Source organism: Anomalospiza imberbis, chromosome 1 (assembly GCF_031753505.1).
Source record: "Anomalospiza imberbis isolate Cuckoo-Finch-1a 21T00152 chromosome 1, ASM3175350v1, whole genome shotgun sequence".
NCBI lineage: Eukaryota > Metazoa > Chordata > Aves > Passeriformes > Viduidae > Anomalospiza > Anomalospiza imberbis.
Window position 1 is genome coordinate 120,437,444 of NC_089681.1, and position 15,682 is coordinate 120,453,125.

The following is a 15,682-nucleotide window of genomic DNA, read 5'->3' on the forward strand; positions in this document are numbered from 1 at the left end:
ATTCTGGTAATGGTGAGATGAGTAACTTCTTAAATACACCAACAAAATTAGTTACTAGGTAGATCTACTTATAAGGTACTCGATGTGGTAATTCAGTTTCAGGCAGAAAAGCAGCCCCTTGGAAGAATCTTGATTTGCTCTTGAGAGACTGAACAGTTTTAATATGCCTTGACATTCAGTACCACGTTCATAATCCCTGTAATTATTCCTTCCTACTCCAACAAGAGTAGGCAGTGTACAGCACAAGGGCTGAGGGATAGTTCTGTTTCATGCTGAAAGGAGGAGCGTGTCACACACAGCACGCTTTGTACTGAGCTGTGGGAAAAGAGGTGAATGGGAGGCGAAACCAGAAGCTTTAAGGGCAGTTCAAAATGTCGCTTCCTCTCTGCCTGTTTCTGGGGGCACTTGTGTATGAATGAAGAAACTGCACAAAATGAGACACACATAAAGCTGAGAGCTTTTGGAAGAAATCTCTTCTCTCCTGACTCCTACCTGACTGCAAGGGCAGGCATCTTCCCATCAGGCAGAACTTGTGCTATGGCATTCTGTCCCTTCCCTGCCTCCTTTTTGGAGAGGAAGCAAAGTGCTGGAACTACCACAGTAACAAATACAGGGAATTTAGTCCTGAAACAACCTACCACAGGACTAGAAGAACATTTCTGGGTAGCACTGGTGGCTGCACTCTTCTACGTAAGTTTAAGTGCTGATGATTTTCTTGTCATGCTTTGCTGTCAAGAAAAGTGTGTCTGGTACCTTTTGGAAAGCACAAAATGAAATGCTCAAAGAAGATTTAGCCAAAGGATTGAGTGTCTGGAATTTGCCACCTTTAGAATGAGAGGAAAATTGTGTGGAAAGTTGGCATTTAACATAAAATTAATTTAAGGAATATACTTGAGCACCGGCAAGGAACTGAATGAAGAGGGAGCAGAAGAGAATGTCTAGCCTAGTGGGGTCAGAAAGTCTTTGTGGCGAACTATTGCTAGAAGAAAAAGCAGAATTCAACTTCTGTAAGGAAATTTAAATGTAAGTACAGATTCCTTCACTATAAAAAGAGAACAAGGGGAAAAAAACACAAAGGGGGAGGAGCAGAAAGCAAGTGTAAGAAACTATTTTCTAGAAGATTGACATTGCCACCCCATGGCCAGTCAGTACAAGGACAGAGTGATGCACATCTGAAGGCCAAAGGTGTTCCTGTGGTCGGTGTCACTCAGCGCTGCTCCTGGAAATGCCAGCGGGAGGCCAGGCACCCCGGGCAGTGCACAGCCTGAGCTGTGCATCATTCCCTGCACAGGCATCAGGCTGTGCATCGTTCCCTGCACAGGCACCGCGGTGACCCCACAGCTGCCCTTGCGTGGCACCACCCTCTGAACAGAGGGGACTCCTTATGCCAGGAGGAATAACCGGGTGACTCACAAGGTCAGTGCCTGATCTGCTCTCAGTGACCACAGCAGATTACATTTCCTTGAGGTTTGTGGGACTGTGCTGTACAAAGTACTGGCATGAACCTTTTTCTTCATGGCTTTCATTACCTGAATGGATGACATGAAGCTCAGCGGGGTTACACTCCTGAAGGCACTTTGTGGGTCCTTTTGTCAGAAGTGTGATCTGACTTGACAACTTTTGCTCGAATTTCTCAGTATCTGCTCAGTGGGCAGGTTATTAGCTAGCATAAACTCCTTTCTACTCTTACCAGTCACTTCTTCTAACATCTACACTATTCTGACAGGCAAATCAAAATGCCAAGTCAAATAAAACATCGAGTCCCTGTTAGGGAATACAAGCAGGCCACCATATGGAAAACAGAAGAAAGAAAAAAAGGAGGTTCAGGAGCCTTGGCAGCTTTTTCCCTATGGACTTATATACAGTCCAAAGGAAAGGAAACAGCATGTGAGAAAATACCAACTCATTTAACAGCAAATGTGAGACACCTGGATCATTCTTCACACAGGTACACAGATGTACCTCTTTGCAGATGTGCACGTGACTGTCACCAACTGATGACAACCCCAATCATATTTCTTGGGAACATTTTCTGTAGAGTTATCTAGAAGTTGACTGAATTATCAGAAAAACTACATGGAATTCTATGAGAATTTGTGGTAGAAGAGAAATACTGGTTAGTTAATAAAACAGATAAAACCTAACTTTTTCTAAGCTACTGTATTGTATAGATGAAATGAGAGTTTTGCTGTCATATGTGATCTGTGCTAATTACTGCAATTATAATACTTGCAGAAAAGGAAATTTGCAAAAAGTGTATTAAATGTTCAGCACTCAGCTGCTTGTCAGCTGAAAGGAAGGCAAGTTAATTGAATGTAACAGTCAATCCTCTTTCTGTTGTTAATCAGTGGTTAATTATAATGTGCAGCTACATGGCCATATGTCACTTGCTGTGGCATAAGAGTAATGTGTCACTGTTATTGATCACTGCACTGGAGGAGCTGGAGCTGCTATACCCCTGTGCTAAATGCCTTACTGAGAGGTGACTGCTTTCAGTGTTGCGTAAACCTAATCTTCATTCAAAGTGTAACAATTAAAATTAGGCTATATATACAACCAGAGTCTAACATATGTATAGTACATTGTATTAGTCTGATTTTTGAATAGTAAATAGATGTAAAAAAACAAAGAATCATTGAGGCTGGAAATAACCTTTCAGATCATTGAATCCAACCACTAACCTAGCACTGCCAAGCCTACCACCAAACCACATTCCCAGGTGCCACATCTACATATCTTTTAAGTACCTCCAGGGATGGCGACTCCACCACTTCCCTGTTCAATGCTTGACAACCCTTTCAGGGAAGAATTTTTTTCTAATATCCTCTCCACACGTCCCCTGACACAACTTGAGGCCATTTCCTCTTGTCCTCTCACTTGTCACCTGAGAGAAGAGACTGGCCCCCACCTTTAGTCTGGAGAGTAACAAGGTCCCCTCTGAGCTTCATTTTCTCCAGGCTTAACACCCCCATCTTCCTCAGCTGCTCCTTGTGAGATTTGTGTCCTAGACCTCTTCCCAGCTTCACTGCCCTTCTTTGGACTGAAAACCAAAATAAAATAGATTAAGTGGCAGAAAGATCTCCTAGGACCAGGCGCAGAATTACTGAGAAGAGTGCTATTGTCAAATGCAATTTTTCTGTAGACTCTTTGAAACTAAGCAGAGCTGCCTGAAACTGATTTAAGGTTCCTGGGTAGCTGGAAATTGACTGCTTTTAATCTGTAACAGCTTTGGGTGTCCACTAAAAAATGCAAAGTTGTCTAAAGGACTGCTTTTCTCAAAAGTTTATTGTCCATTTGATAGTTTACTTGTGCCTGCCCTAATACACTGCTTAGAAACCAAGCATGGTTTTCAAATTAGTGTTCCATAGAAATTGATCCTGTGTCTCTCCTGATGGATTTTCAGGCTCGAGGACTGGCCTGTGTAGGTTCAGATACTACAAATGACCATGGGAATATAGACAAAGCCTTAAACCTCAGAGGCTGAGTGTTTGGTACAGTAGAGCCCAAACCCATAACCTGCAGCCCCTGGAACTGGAGATGATGATATAATTATCACAATTTTAAAAAGGCAATAAGCATTATGAACTACCATACATCGCCAGATGTTCCTCAAATTTTCCCCTGAGTAAGCACTTTTCATCTGTGAGGATCAGGCACAATCTAACAAGGTAAGAAGAGTAATTCAGCATGGTGGAGAAGGTGGCTTAATGAAGCTGGTCTGGCTAACAGTGAAAGGGAGGCACTTTCCTCACAGATCAATTATGTCTTCCATTCTGCTTCAGGTAGCTCAGTGTTGGACTGGGATGGGATGCAGAAATATCATGTTTTCTGATGTCAGGAAAACCATTATTAGTCCAGTTTATTAGACTGTGCATTAGTCAGTGTGTTTAATCACTTTTCTTCCCTAATAACTTAAAAAGTGAGAAACATGTTGAAAAAGGGAGTTGAGTCTTTACAACATTTAGTTGTTTGAAGATGAGAAAGTATCCAGTACCCTCACCTATAGGAGAAAGCACACTACTTAAACCTTCATTTACTCACCTGTGTCTGGAAAATAGGGAATTGGGTATCTGCCTAATATCTGCACTTACTTACATTGAGGACTCCAAAGCAGGGATAAAAAATTAAAGGAAGATTAAAGGGTAATTAATGCTTTGCCCACTTAGACTAGAGCCTTTGATGTCACTTCCTCCTCATGACAGTTGCAGCCAGAAAGGCTTGCTGCAAAAGGAGAGCAAAGCATTGATCTGATTTCAGTAGATCAGCTACAGTACTGCTTTCTTTGGTCACTATTCACAGCACCTCATGGGAGGCTTCAGCATCCTTTCAAAATATTTCCGCTTGCCTGGAATGAAGGTGGATGCTCTGTATTCAATCAGCAAATGCCTTGACTTCTGAATTCAGTAAGAGTGGCAGTGTTGATGCCTGTGAGAGAAGAATGTTCTCCTTCATCTTAGACTGTGTTTTTATTGCACCTACCTTAAACCCCCTTTTTCAGGTACACAGTTTCCTAGAAGAGCATCACTTGCATGCAGATTATTACTTAAAAGTCAATGGCTTTTAAATTTGTTTTCTGCAGGCCAACACTGAGCTACCTCATGGAACTAACCAGAGCTTTCAACATGCAAGCTCTGAGCTTTCTGTAGTGGCTATCTCTGTTTGGTCCTAGGTCTTTAGTGCTGTGGTGCTGTTTTTGGAGCATGTCTGGAGGTCATCTTTCAGTCATACATATGGTGTCTGCTCGAAAGGTGTATCAGTCATGCGTGCCTCTATGGCATAAGAGCCCTCTCTAATTTGACCAAACCTTGGCCCTCTTAGGAACACATGAGCAAAAAAGCAAGTGGGTATCATTCTGGATCTCTCTGTTCCAAAGAGCCAAGATGAATGGCATTTCTGAGAGGCGCTTTTACTTCTCAAAGTGCAGAAATCTATCCAAGAGCTGGTGTCTACTCAAACACCAGACTGTTTGGGGCAGCATGCCCAGAAATGTTGGCATTTGAGTTGAAAATGTAAGTGTTTATACATCCCACTTCCTGCATTTGTCTGTGTAGTTATGGTATGGATCTTCTTTTTCAGGCAGAAACAAAAATACCATTCCATCTTCTCCCTTTTACTCAAAGGGTGTTTTGCAGTGTAAGAAATAAGGAGTCCTTCTGCATAAGGAACAGCTACCATTTATGATTCCTGTGAGGGAGGAAATGGAATATCTCCGTCAAAGAGTTAAAAAAGACCCAACAGCACTGATACAACTGGCAGCCCACACAGACTTCAGAGTGTTACAGATTGAGGTAAATGGAATTTGTTTGTCCTCGTTGCATGATGGACTGTATGTTTTCAGATAAGATGGTCTTCTAACAGTGTTTATCAGATTTATCACCTTTCCTCTGTGTTAACAGAAACTCAGCTGCCCTAAGGTGAGTGAGAACAAACCAGAGTTTCTGACAGTAGTGCAAACCTGTCTCTGGAGGAAGGGAACCTACCCCACTATTTAAAGGTATTCTATAGTTTAGGGGTCTAGGCATTTATTCCATAATTTCAGTATCTTCTCACTGAGCTGGTCAGGGTAGACAGAGTTACTTGTTGAACAATGCTGTGATTTTTCTAATGTTTTGTATTTCACTTGCTAGACCTAATAATGACCTTGCAATCAGAGAAACACTTGCCATCTATACAGGGCTGGGAGGGAGCATGGGATTTTCTTACACAGAAATGCCAGCATTTTAAAATGTTCTGCTCCTAAATGGGAATTTTACAAGGAAAGCATGCCAGAAACACTAGTATGTGTCTTTTTAATTATTTGTCTATGTGCTGTATATAAAATACATAGAAGGAGATTATCTCAGTGAGGTTGGATGGGACTTTGAGGAACCTGGTCTAGTGGAAGATGTCCCCGCCTAATGGCAGAGGGGTTGGGACTACAAAATCTATAAGGCTCCTTCCAACCCAAACTGTTCTACGATTCTGTGATCCTGTTCCATCTCCTGTCCACTCCTGACAGCTTCCAAAGGCTGTGCACGCAGCTGAATTCTGCCCTCATGGTCAAAGATCTGCCCATGACTGTTTTTGTATTACTGTCACATAAACTTCACAAGACAGCTGTTAGAAGTGCCAGCCTTTCAGTCAGTTCCCCACAGATTTCTCTCTTGCAGTTAGTTAACCAAAGCAGTATTTACCATGTACCTATCAGCAGATGATGGAGCACCCTTTCCCTCTGTAGGCAGAGTAACACACCAAGCCTTTTCCTCAGCATGTGCCTCATCTTCTTGGAGATTTGATAGTCTGAGCTTCATTTGCAAGTGATGCCTGGGCTGATGTCTTTACATTGTGCTTCTTTGCAGGCAGGTTCATGAGGCTTTTTTGCAGGGTTTTCCAATGAGCTTCTTTATATTTTAATGAAAATGCTTATGTGATGGCTTCAAAACAGCTGTTACACAGCTGAATGAGAGCTCATTACAATTTGGCAGTGGCTCATGTGCCTCTTTTTTTGAGCTCCTGGTTATTGCCTTGCTGCCTCCTGTGGAGCTGCAGCAGAACTGAGACTGAGCGCTTGTGGTGTGGCTGAATTACTGTCAGTACTCAGTGCCTGGCTGCTTTCACAGCTTAATTAAATTTCAGCAGTGTAATTTTTAAGCTCTGTAATTTAGTAATGCCTGAATTAAGACTCTTTATCCTTGAAGATGATCTAGCAAGTGGATTACTCATTGTGCTGTGCTCTGGTGGCCTGTCTTGCCTGACAAGTCAGAAGTTGATGTTTTTGGCTATGAGCATGGGAGTCCTGAGCACCCCCAGTGGAACAGCTTTTGTTGTCACCACAGGCTAGGCTGGACATCTTCCAGTCAGGTCATCCTCCTCCAGCAGGTCTTGGTAGTCAACTGAGACTATCCCTCAGGTCACCTACCCTGATCCAGCTGTATGAGGGAGCACATTGGGTTTAAACCTATTTTTGCAAATCCCTTTTTTCACTCCTCAAATACATAGTTTATTGTGTGGCAGACACAGTTCTTAGCAACCAGGCTTTCCCCCTCCCCAGAGCTCATTTTTTACTTTGAGTGCCAAATATATATGAAGGCAGAAGCTTGGCAAGCCTTCTAGGATTGATTGTAAGAGAAGAAATACAGAGATAATTTCTGCTCTAGAGCTCTATAGATCTAGAGGCACTCCAGACAGGACAATTATGAGACTACTGGATTTAAGACATTTTACTTGGGTAGAAAATTCTGTTTGTGATGTCAATAATGATAAAACATTTGAATGTTTGGACACAAACTTAGTGTCTCAAAGATTATACACTTATCAGGTTAGCATTGCCAGGCATTGATTTCTAAGTAGCATCAATTCTTTATAGCCCCTGCCCTCTTTCCCTTCAGTAGCTGTGAGGGAGCAGCACTTTTATGCAGCACTGAGCATGTCACCAGTCCTTGCTAAATTAGCAAGTGCAACATTCTCAATACATTTAGAAAGACCAGCTCAAGGTTATAGGAGGGGCCAACTGGCTGGTGAGCTACCAGCAGACTTTCTACAAAAGAAATTTGAAAGAATAAATATATAATTGTGTCAGAACAAACATGATACGTGTCTAAGATCAAAAACAGCTAGCTCCCAGGTAACATCTGCTTAGTCCTCTGGGAAAAGCCTTTTGCAGTACTTAACACAAGGACTTTGAGCCTCACTGACATCTGGCTGACAAGGTAGATGGACATACATATTGTCCAGCTTATTTTAGTGTTACTATGGTGAGGGAGAAGGACAAAGATATTTATTTCTCCATCAGATTTTTACTGGGAGGTTCAAAGGGCTATACTCTCTGCTGCCCTAATCTCATTATTGATATGTGAACCCTATCAAAGCTTGTGAAAGAAAACAAATCCAAATCTCCCTTTCTGCATGCTACAGCCCAGCCTTGTTGTAACTGAGCCCTTCTAGCAGTCTCCTTTTCTGGCATTACAGAACGAGAGTAGTGTGGGGTGTTGGAAGGCATTATTCACATGTCCTATCAACTTTGAGTAATACTATGACTCTGGCTAAGTCCATATTGTCCTTCTATCAGGCCAACACATTATTTCCTCATTTTTATTGTTTCAGGTCTTACAGCCCACTTTTTCAGCTTTCCTTCTTCACTTTCTTTGCAACCCTTTGTTTTTCATGTGGCTTTCCATGGAGTTGTTTGTTTCTTATCAATAACTACTCAACTATGATTTGATGATTATTTTACTCCAGTAGTGCATGGGTTTTCTCAAAGAAGCCTAAATTCCATGTCATGAAATGCTGTACAAAATCCATCTGTGTCAGGCAAACCAACCTTCTGGAAAAGCTCTAGGAGGAAATTAAAATTATAATCTATGTACTTGTAGATAGATTGCCGCAGAGTTTGTTACTATGCCACGTCTAGAAAGGAATGCAAGAATTAGAGCAAGTCATGAGCACCTCTGTTCCTCTGTCTGTTGGGGAATTATGATATGGTCCTCAGCAAGCATGACAGTTCATTTGTGTAAGAGTGGGAAATTGCTGTAGCACAGGAATCAGTGTGAGAAAGTTCAGTGTGAGGTCTTATGAAAGGTATTTATATTACTATAGGACATGAGAAATCATGATGCGTGTTGCTGTTATTGTAAAGATAAAAAAAGGTAAGTTTGTTTTCTGATTTTAGTATTTATAGTTTTCTAAAGGTGACAGTGGATTGGAGGGTGAAAGTGCCACCTTTTCCAACCACACTGGACAAACTACTAGTCTGTCAAATTTCTCGGCCTCTGTGAAGGAATGTAAAACGATAAGTTATTTACAGAAAGTATGTGAGAAAGTTTGCTACAAGAATGTAAAATCAGAAGGCTTTAGAAAATCTTAAAAAATCAGGGCGACATATTTATTTACAAAATCTTTAAGCAAGTTGATTTTATGCACTCACAGTCATTCTGCTGTAGAGTTAATTCTCTGACACTCTGACACTTCTATATTCTTGATCACCAACTCATAGAGTCCCAGTGGCCTGGCCAGGATCCCTTGAGCTTGACACAAAGGAACGGGGATGCTGCTGCCACGCCCTCACTACAAGCCCTTGACTAGGGACAACAAAGTGGTTTCTGGACAGATCTGTCATTTACCTTAGGAGGCATCAGCTGGTAGTTTTTACCTCAGAATCCTGCTTACTTTGTTCTCTACAAATGATAGGCCAGGATGCTGCCCACTGCCTGTTTTTCCCGTTTTCAACACGTGTGTTTTCCAGACAGGACAACAGGAAAGGCAAAGCATATCTGGCGCTGCACCCTTGGTACCATCCTCCTGGGATCAGGAGCCTGGGTCTTTTGCGGAGAGGTCATTTCTGTTGTGGCTGTTTTCAAAGTGCAGATCTTTGGCCTTGACATAAACAGAGAAATTCCTTTTCTGCTGGGAATGGTTTTCTGTGATAACAAGTGTCTGTCCTTTTAACCCTGTGTTCTACTGCGCCTGCTGCTGCTTTCACACATTTTCATTCATTCTTAACTCACATCATCCTTTGCTTTGCTGTTGCAGATCACTACAACTGCTGTAGACAGTCCTGATGCCCTTTTATTAGAATGCATAATCTCTCTAAAATATCTAATTTAATGCCCCCACTACCAGTCTTTGACAGCACGCAGATGAATATTCTGTTAAAGTGTAAATGAAGCTTCTAAATGTAATATATCATACTTGGTGATAGAAACTTTAAATTTGGGGACACACACACTATATCCCCTATATCTGCTGAAGCACAGACTTGAAATGCCGAAATATATGTGAAATAATGAAAACACTGAGGTGGCCAATATCAACAGCTTTAAAAATAACAAAAGTTTGCCTGCCAAAATAGGAATGGAAAATTGATAGTCTGTATTTCCCATGATGTGCTGGAAGATTTGAACAAACTGCTCCCACTGATGTCATGAAGTTCCTGCTCTAAATTTACTGTTAGTAGGTGAAAACCAAACCATTCCTGGTTTAATATATTTTCACTTCTTCCCAGCAATGGAAGTTATAGATTATTGCTGACAGGAGGCAAAATGCTGACTCTACCTTAAACCTTGAAGCTGAGGTTTGCTAGTGCTGACCAGTGCTGGGTATGAAGTGGAGTTAGCAGTCAGTGTTAGGTGTGCAGCTACATGACAGCAATTAGACACTTTGAAATGTAGGATAGCATACTGAAGTCACTAATTAGTCTTTTGCAGGTAGTTATTAAAAGCTGCTCAACTGAAAACTGACCAGTAGGAGCTTGCATGCTCCCGGCTTTTAGAGTTTTTTAGCTACTCACTATTATCTGAAAGAAAAATCTTAAACCCCCTTCTTTTAGTAACCTTATTCTTCTTTCTGTAACTCAATTAATTTGTGAGAATAAGGCTAAAATGTGTTTCTGATGTCAGTGACTTGTGACACAGATGCAGTTAAATGGGATAGCCTGAAACTCCAGCTGCATTTAAGGGGAGAACAAAATTGCAAATGCATGATGCAGTACCTTAGAGAGAACAGAACTTTACTGATCCAGCAGTTTACCCTATGAGTTCTAATGCAAAGGAATGTTTTCTAGGGCCAGGTATTTGGACATCTGAGAGGACTGGAAGTGGCAAGGCTGGATTTATTAGAGCTGGAAATAAATAAAATTTTGCACAAGCTAGAACTTGCATTTTTTTTTCTAAGGTTGAGATCTAATAAAAATGGAAGTTAAATGTGGTTAAGATGCCACAGAAGAATGCAGTGAGAGATGCCACACACTGTCCTATGTACAATCTTAATGCAGAATCCTTGTTCATGATCTAGCATGCAAACATAGAGCCATGGTCTGTGACCATGTTTGTGACCACATCCTTTTTGTCTTTTTCAGAGCTTGGATTGGACTCTGGTACAGCATTCACCACAACTGTACAGAAATGCATGAAAACATTTTAAAAAAATTGTTGCAGAAATTTGAGTCAGAAAAATCAGGATTATCTGTTCCTGCCTCTACCATAGAACTCCTCTGTATCAACCTAATTACTCCAATCAAAGTGCTCCTAATTTTCTAATATCAAATATTTGCATAGGTAGCTCTAGGTAGCAAGAACATTGAGGACTTCAAAGTTGCAGCTGAAGTTTGCTATATGTGTCTATACATATATCCTCAGAAGTGGTGCTGGTATTGATATCCAAACTGGCTCATTTTCATTTAATTCTAATAAACCTGCAGTTCTGTGTACATTTATATACATATAATGCAGAAGTGTCTATACACATGTACATAGAATCATAGAATTGCCTGGGTAGGAAGGGACCTTAAAGACCATCTTATTCCAACGCCCCTGCCATGGGCAGAGACACCTTTCACTAGACCAGGTTACTCAGAACCCCAACCTGGTCTTAAACACTTCTAGGGATGGGGCATCCACAACTTATCTGGGCAAGCTGTTCCAGTGCCTCACCACCCTCACAGCAAAGAATTTTTTCCTAATGTCTAATGTAAGCCTACTCTGTCAGTTTGAATCCATTACCCCTTGTCTTGTCAATACATGCTCTTGTAATAAGTCCCTCTCCATCTGTCCTGTAGGCTCCCTTCAGGTGCTGAAAGGGCACAATTAGGTCACCCTGAAGCCTTCTCTTCTCTTCTCTTCTCTTCTCTTCTCTTCTCTTCTCTTCTCTTCTCTTCTCTTCTCTTCTCTTCTCTTCTCTTCTCTTCTCTTCTCTTCTCTTCTCTTCTCTTCTCTTCTCTTCCTCTTCTCTTCCTCTTCTCTTCCTCTTCTCTTCCTCTTCTCTTCCTCTTCTCTTCCTCTTCTCTTCCTCTTCTCTTCCTCTTCTCTTCCTCTTCTCTTCCTCTTCTCTTCCTCTTCTCTTCCTCTTCTCTTCCTCTTCTCTTCCTCTTCTCTTCCTCTTCTCTTCCTCTTCTCTTCTCTTCTCTTCTCTTCTCTTCTCTTCTCTTCTCTTCTCTTCTCTTCTCTTCTCTTCTCTTCTCTTCTTTCTCTTCTTTCTCTTCCTTTTTCTCTTCTATTTGTTGAACAATGCCAATTCTCTCAATCTTTCCTTGTAGGAGATATGTTCTATCCCTCTAATTATCTTGGTGGCCTCCTCTGTACTCGCTCTAACAGATTCATGTCCTTCCTGCACTGAGGACCCCAGAGCTGGATGCTGTACATGTGTGTGTGTGAGCAGCAGGTTTTTCAGAATGAAGACAAGCTAGCTTGGGTACCAGTAGCATTCCTGTGATAAGCACAGTCTTCCCTGTCAGTTATAAACCAGTTTCTTCATGACAGGGACTTCTTCATGACTGGAACTTGCCAGGTAGCTGATGAGAAATGTTTGTGCCTTAGTGTTTTCTTCAGCCTTCAGAAGTGCTGGTTACTCTGCAAGTCTTGAATGCTTTCTCTGTTAACTGAGAATGCCCTACTGAGAAGGAAGAATACAACCTTATCAGAAAATTGATTAAATGTGTTTGCTTAGGACTCCCATGTTACAGTAAGATGGGTATGAAATGACCATGGAGAAATAGCTTTATTCAGTGCACTTAAAGTGAAACAAACTGTCGTTTAGAAAAGGCATTGTAACCACTTGTCCATTACACAGTGAACATGGCAAGTACTGAATTTCCTATAAAAGTATCCACCAACCAGACAAGCAGAAATAAAAGCATATGACTCTCCCCCTTCCCCCCCCCCCCCCCCCCCCCCATTCCAGTGTGAACAGGGTTAAGAAGCATTTGTGCAAATGGATATATTTCTGGCTTGGAGCCAACTGGGGAGAGAAAGCAATTGCTATAGATAGAATCCCAGAAGGTGTAACAGAAGTTGCAGCAGGCTAGGCTGTTGGAGGCTGAAGTATGTCAAGAATGAGGTTAGCAATCAGTAATTCCAGAGACTTTATTTAAGTGCAGTCTGCTCACAGGTAGCAGACTCCACAGAATTCTAAACATGGAAGCACTTGCTGATGTTCTTTCTACTACTTGGGACAGCCAGTATAAACATTTTTGATTTACTAAGTGTAGGATACTTCAACACACATTTAAGGGTCCTGGCCACTTGACAGCAGCAGGCTTTAAATTCCATAGATGTAGAAGTATCTTTCCCCTGTAATTAAAACCCTCCCCTCTGAAGGAACATTACCAGAGGAACTGATTTTGATCAAATATGTATTTTATACATGCATATTCAAAATTTTTTAAATCCAAAACTGAGTTTACTTTTCCAGTAAAATACTATTGGATTTATTTTGGCACAGGCACACAATATCATCATGTTCTTTATTCAGACAGTACATACATCTATCCTTTATTTTCCATGTGAAGAATTACAGGGACAAGCTTTTGGCCAACCTGCTCTAATACAGTTATTTTGCCTTATCTGTAACTCCCTCTGTAACTCAGCTGGGCCTCCTCAGCACAACAAACACAACTGTACGTAACAATGATGTGTTTCTGAGGAAGTAATCTCTTAACTGCTCTTAAATCACTAATGTTTTGAATATTTCACACATATTTTACAAATAAAAGGGAAAGTTTGGTACAACAAAATATACACCAACTAGGATTAGTGAAAAAAAAAAAAAAGATAATTATGGAGGTAGAGGTGTAAACCTGTGAAGCTTACAGCAGGCAAAACCAGCCATAGCCCCAAACCTCAGACTTATCTGCCCCTAATAATGGTTAATAGTTTTCAGCAATGTATAACTGGGGATGAATAAAATAACTTTGACACTGGAAATCACATTTCTCAAAGCAGCAGTTTTCATTAATTGAATCATTATCTTTGTTGCTGCTTCTTGAGCTCAGGCATCCAGTGGTTTACTATAAAATGAGCCTGTATACAAATGCCTTCAATTAGTGGTTATTTCAAGGAGATTTTATGTTCTGCAGAAGAATAAATGAATCTCTTCCGTTTTGAGATAATTGCATATTCAGGCCTCTGTGAATTATGGAAAGTGATGACAATTTGGAGGTGACAGCTCTTTGTGAGGTGTAGAATTACATGAGGTACAAGGAGAAATGACCAAGAAGCTTAAAGTGGCCTCTTTTATAATATATTCTTACAAACCTTCACACAGAACTTAAAAATTAGGGAAGCTATGACACATTACACATAACAAGAGTCAGACACAGGATATCACAAAGGTTTTTGAGTAGACTACAGCCTAACTTAATGAATAAAAAATGTGCCTAAAAATGTGAAGTACTTGTTTTAATAACAAAATACTACTTTAAAGCAGATCTTTAGGCATTTGATCTGACTGCCACCCATCTTCTTGAGAAGAATATTCTTAAGATCTACAACCTGACTGTCAGGTTGCCTGCTATTTCATCAGTGTAAGCTCCTCAGTCTCCACAATTTAGGCTGCTAGTAATCACTTCCATAATGTTTGCAAGAGTTAAAATAGTTTATGTTGCAGAACTCTGGATTAGATCTCAAAAATCTGGATTTTGTTCTTGTTTCTGTAGGTCACCCAGATGGGTAATCTGCAAGGTTACCACTCTATTCCTCAGTTTCTTCATTTGTAAAATGGGGATAGTTATATTCTCTAGCTTTTAACAGACATTTCAAGATATACACGGTTAAGCATTAAGCAGTGTGGATTATCCCTGATGAGTAACACACAGCTGCTAATACACTGACTTATTCACTTTCATATTAGCATCTTCATTTAAACATTTGCAAAACACTCATTTTGTCAATCAGCAACTGCAAAGAGGCTTTTATTCAGCACAAGTATAATTAGAATAGTGGAGAAGTGATGAGATTTTGAGCTCAAGACACGACATATCTGGTATTTTAACTTCAAGTAACTACAGTAGCAAAAAGAGTTTCCAATTCAAGTCTGCCCTCTGCTGGCTTTAGCAGAACACTGCTAATAAATTTTGGATCAATACTGTGTTTCTGTAATGAAGTGAAGGAACTAAATTAACAGAGGCTGATACATTTATTAATTGACACCTTTATTCAGCATTTATAAAAATTTTGTAAGAGTAGTTAAATGATTTGTATTATTTGTTGAAGTCCCATCCAAGCTCCCTGTCACATTCATGTTTTTCAGGATTTCAAAAGCCCATCAGCATATCATCCATATTAGAGTCAGTGGAACTAAAATACAACATGAGAAGTAACATTCTGCATGTGGCTTTAAAGAAATTTAATAGAAAAACTACAGAAAAATATTTTGCTTGATACAATTAATGACTTTAATAGATAGTGCTGTATGTATTAGTCAAATACTGAAAGAGACCAGGATCAGTCTAGTCTAGTACTCTGTCACTAGAAGCAGGCTATCCCCTTAAAATATGAGAGGAAAAAAGAAGACAATTTATTACTGTGTTTATTTTAGAAAGAATTTTCCATCACAAATACCACACACAAATAACTCATCTCTAAATTCAGGACGACTCATTTTCCTTTCTATTTTTAAAGTCGGAAGATAACTGGGGTGTGGGGAACTATCTTATTTATACTTATTCACACAGATTCATCTAGAATGATTTCAAGCCCAAGGTGACATTGGTGTCTGAAATACAAAATCTGTATAACTATGTACTGGATGATGTGATCGAGCTGAAAAGCCTCTGGTTCATATATCTTGTCATCTTCATGCTTTGTTACACATAACAGAATTTAATCTCGTGACTGCTACCTACATCTAAAATAAAGGAGTACAATATTGTTTCTTCAGCTGTGTACTTAATATACACTTGGAAAAAAGAGAAAATATGAAAGTATTACAGAAA

At 40.3% G+C, this 15,682-nt stretch overlaps 1 long non-coding RNA gene across 1 annotated transcript; it reads left to right on the forward strand.

Annotated features, from left to right (window-relative positions):
* The first annotated feature begins 8,997 nt into the window (after positions 1–8,997).
* LOC137484843 (uncharacterized) lies at positions 8,998–11,563 on the forward strand. Its single transcript, XR_011005064.1, has 3 exons — positions 8,998–9,309; positions 9,827–9,931; positions 10,544–11,563. It is a non-coding gene; the product is annotated as an uncharacterized lncRNA (long non-coding RNA).
* The last annotated feature ends 4,119 nt before the right edge of the window (positions 11,564–15,682 follow it).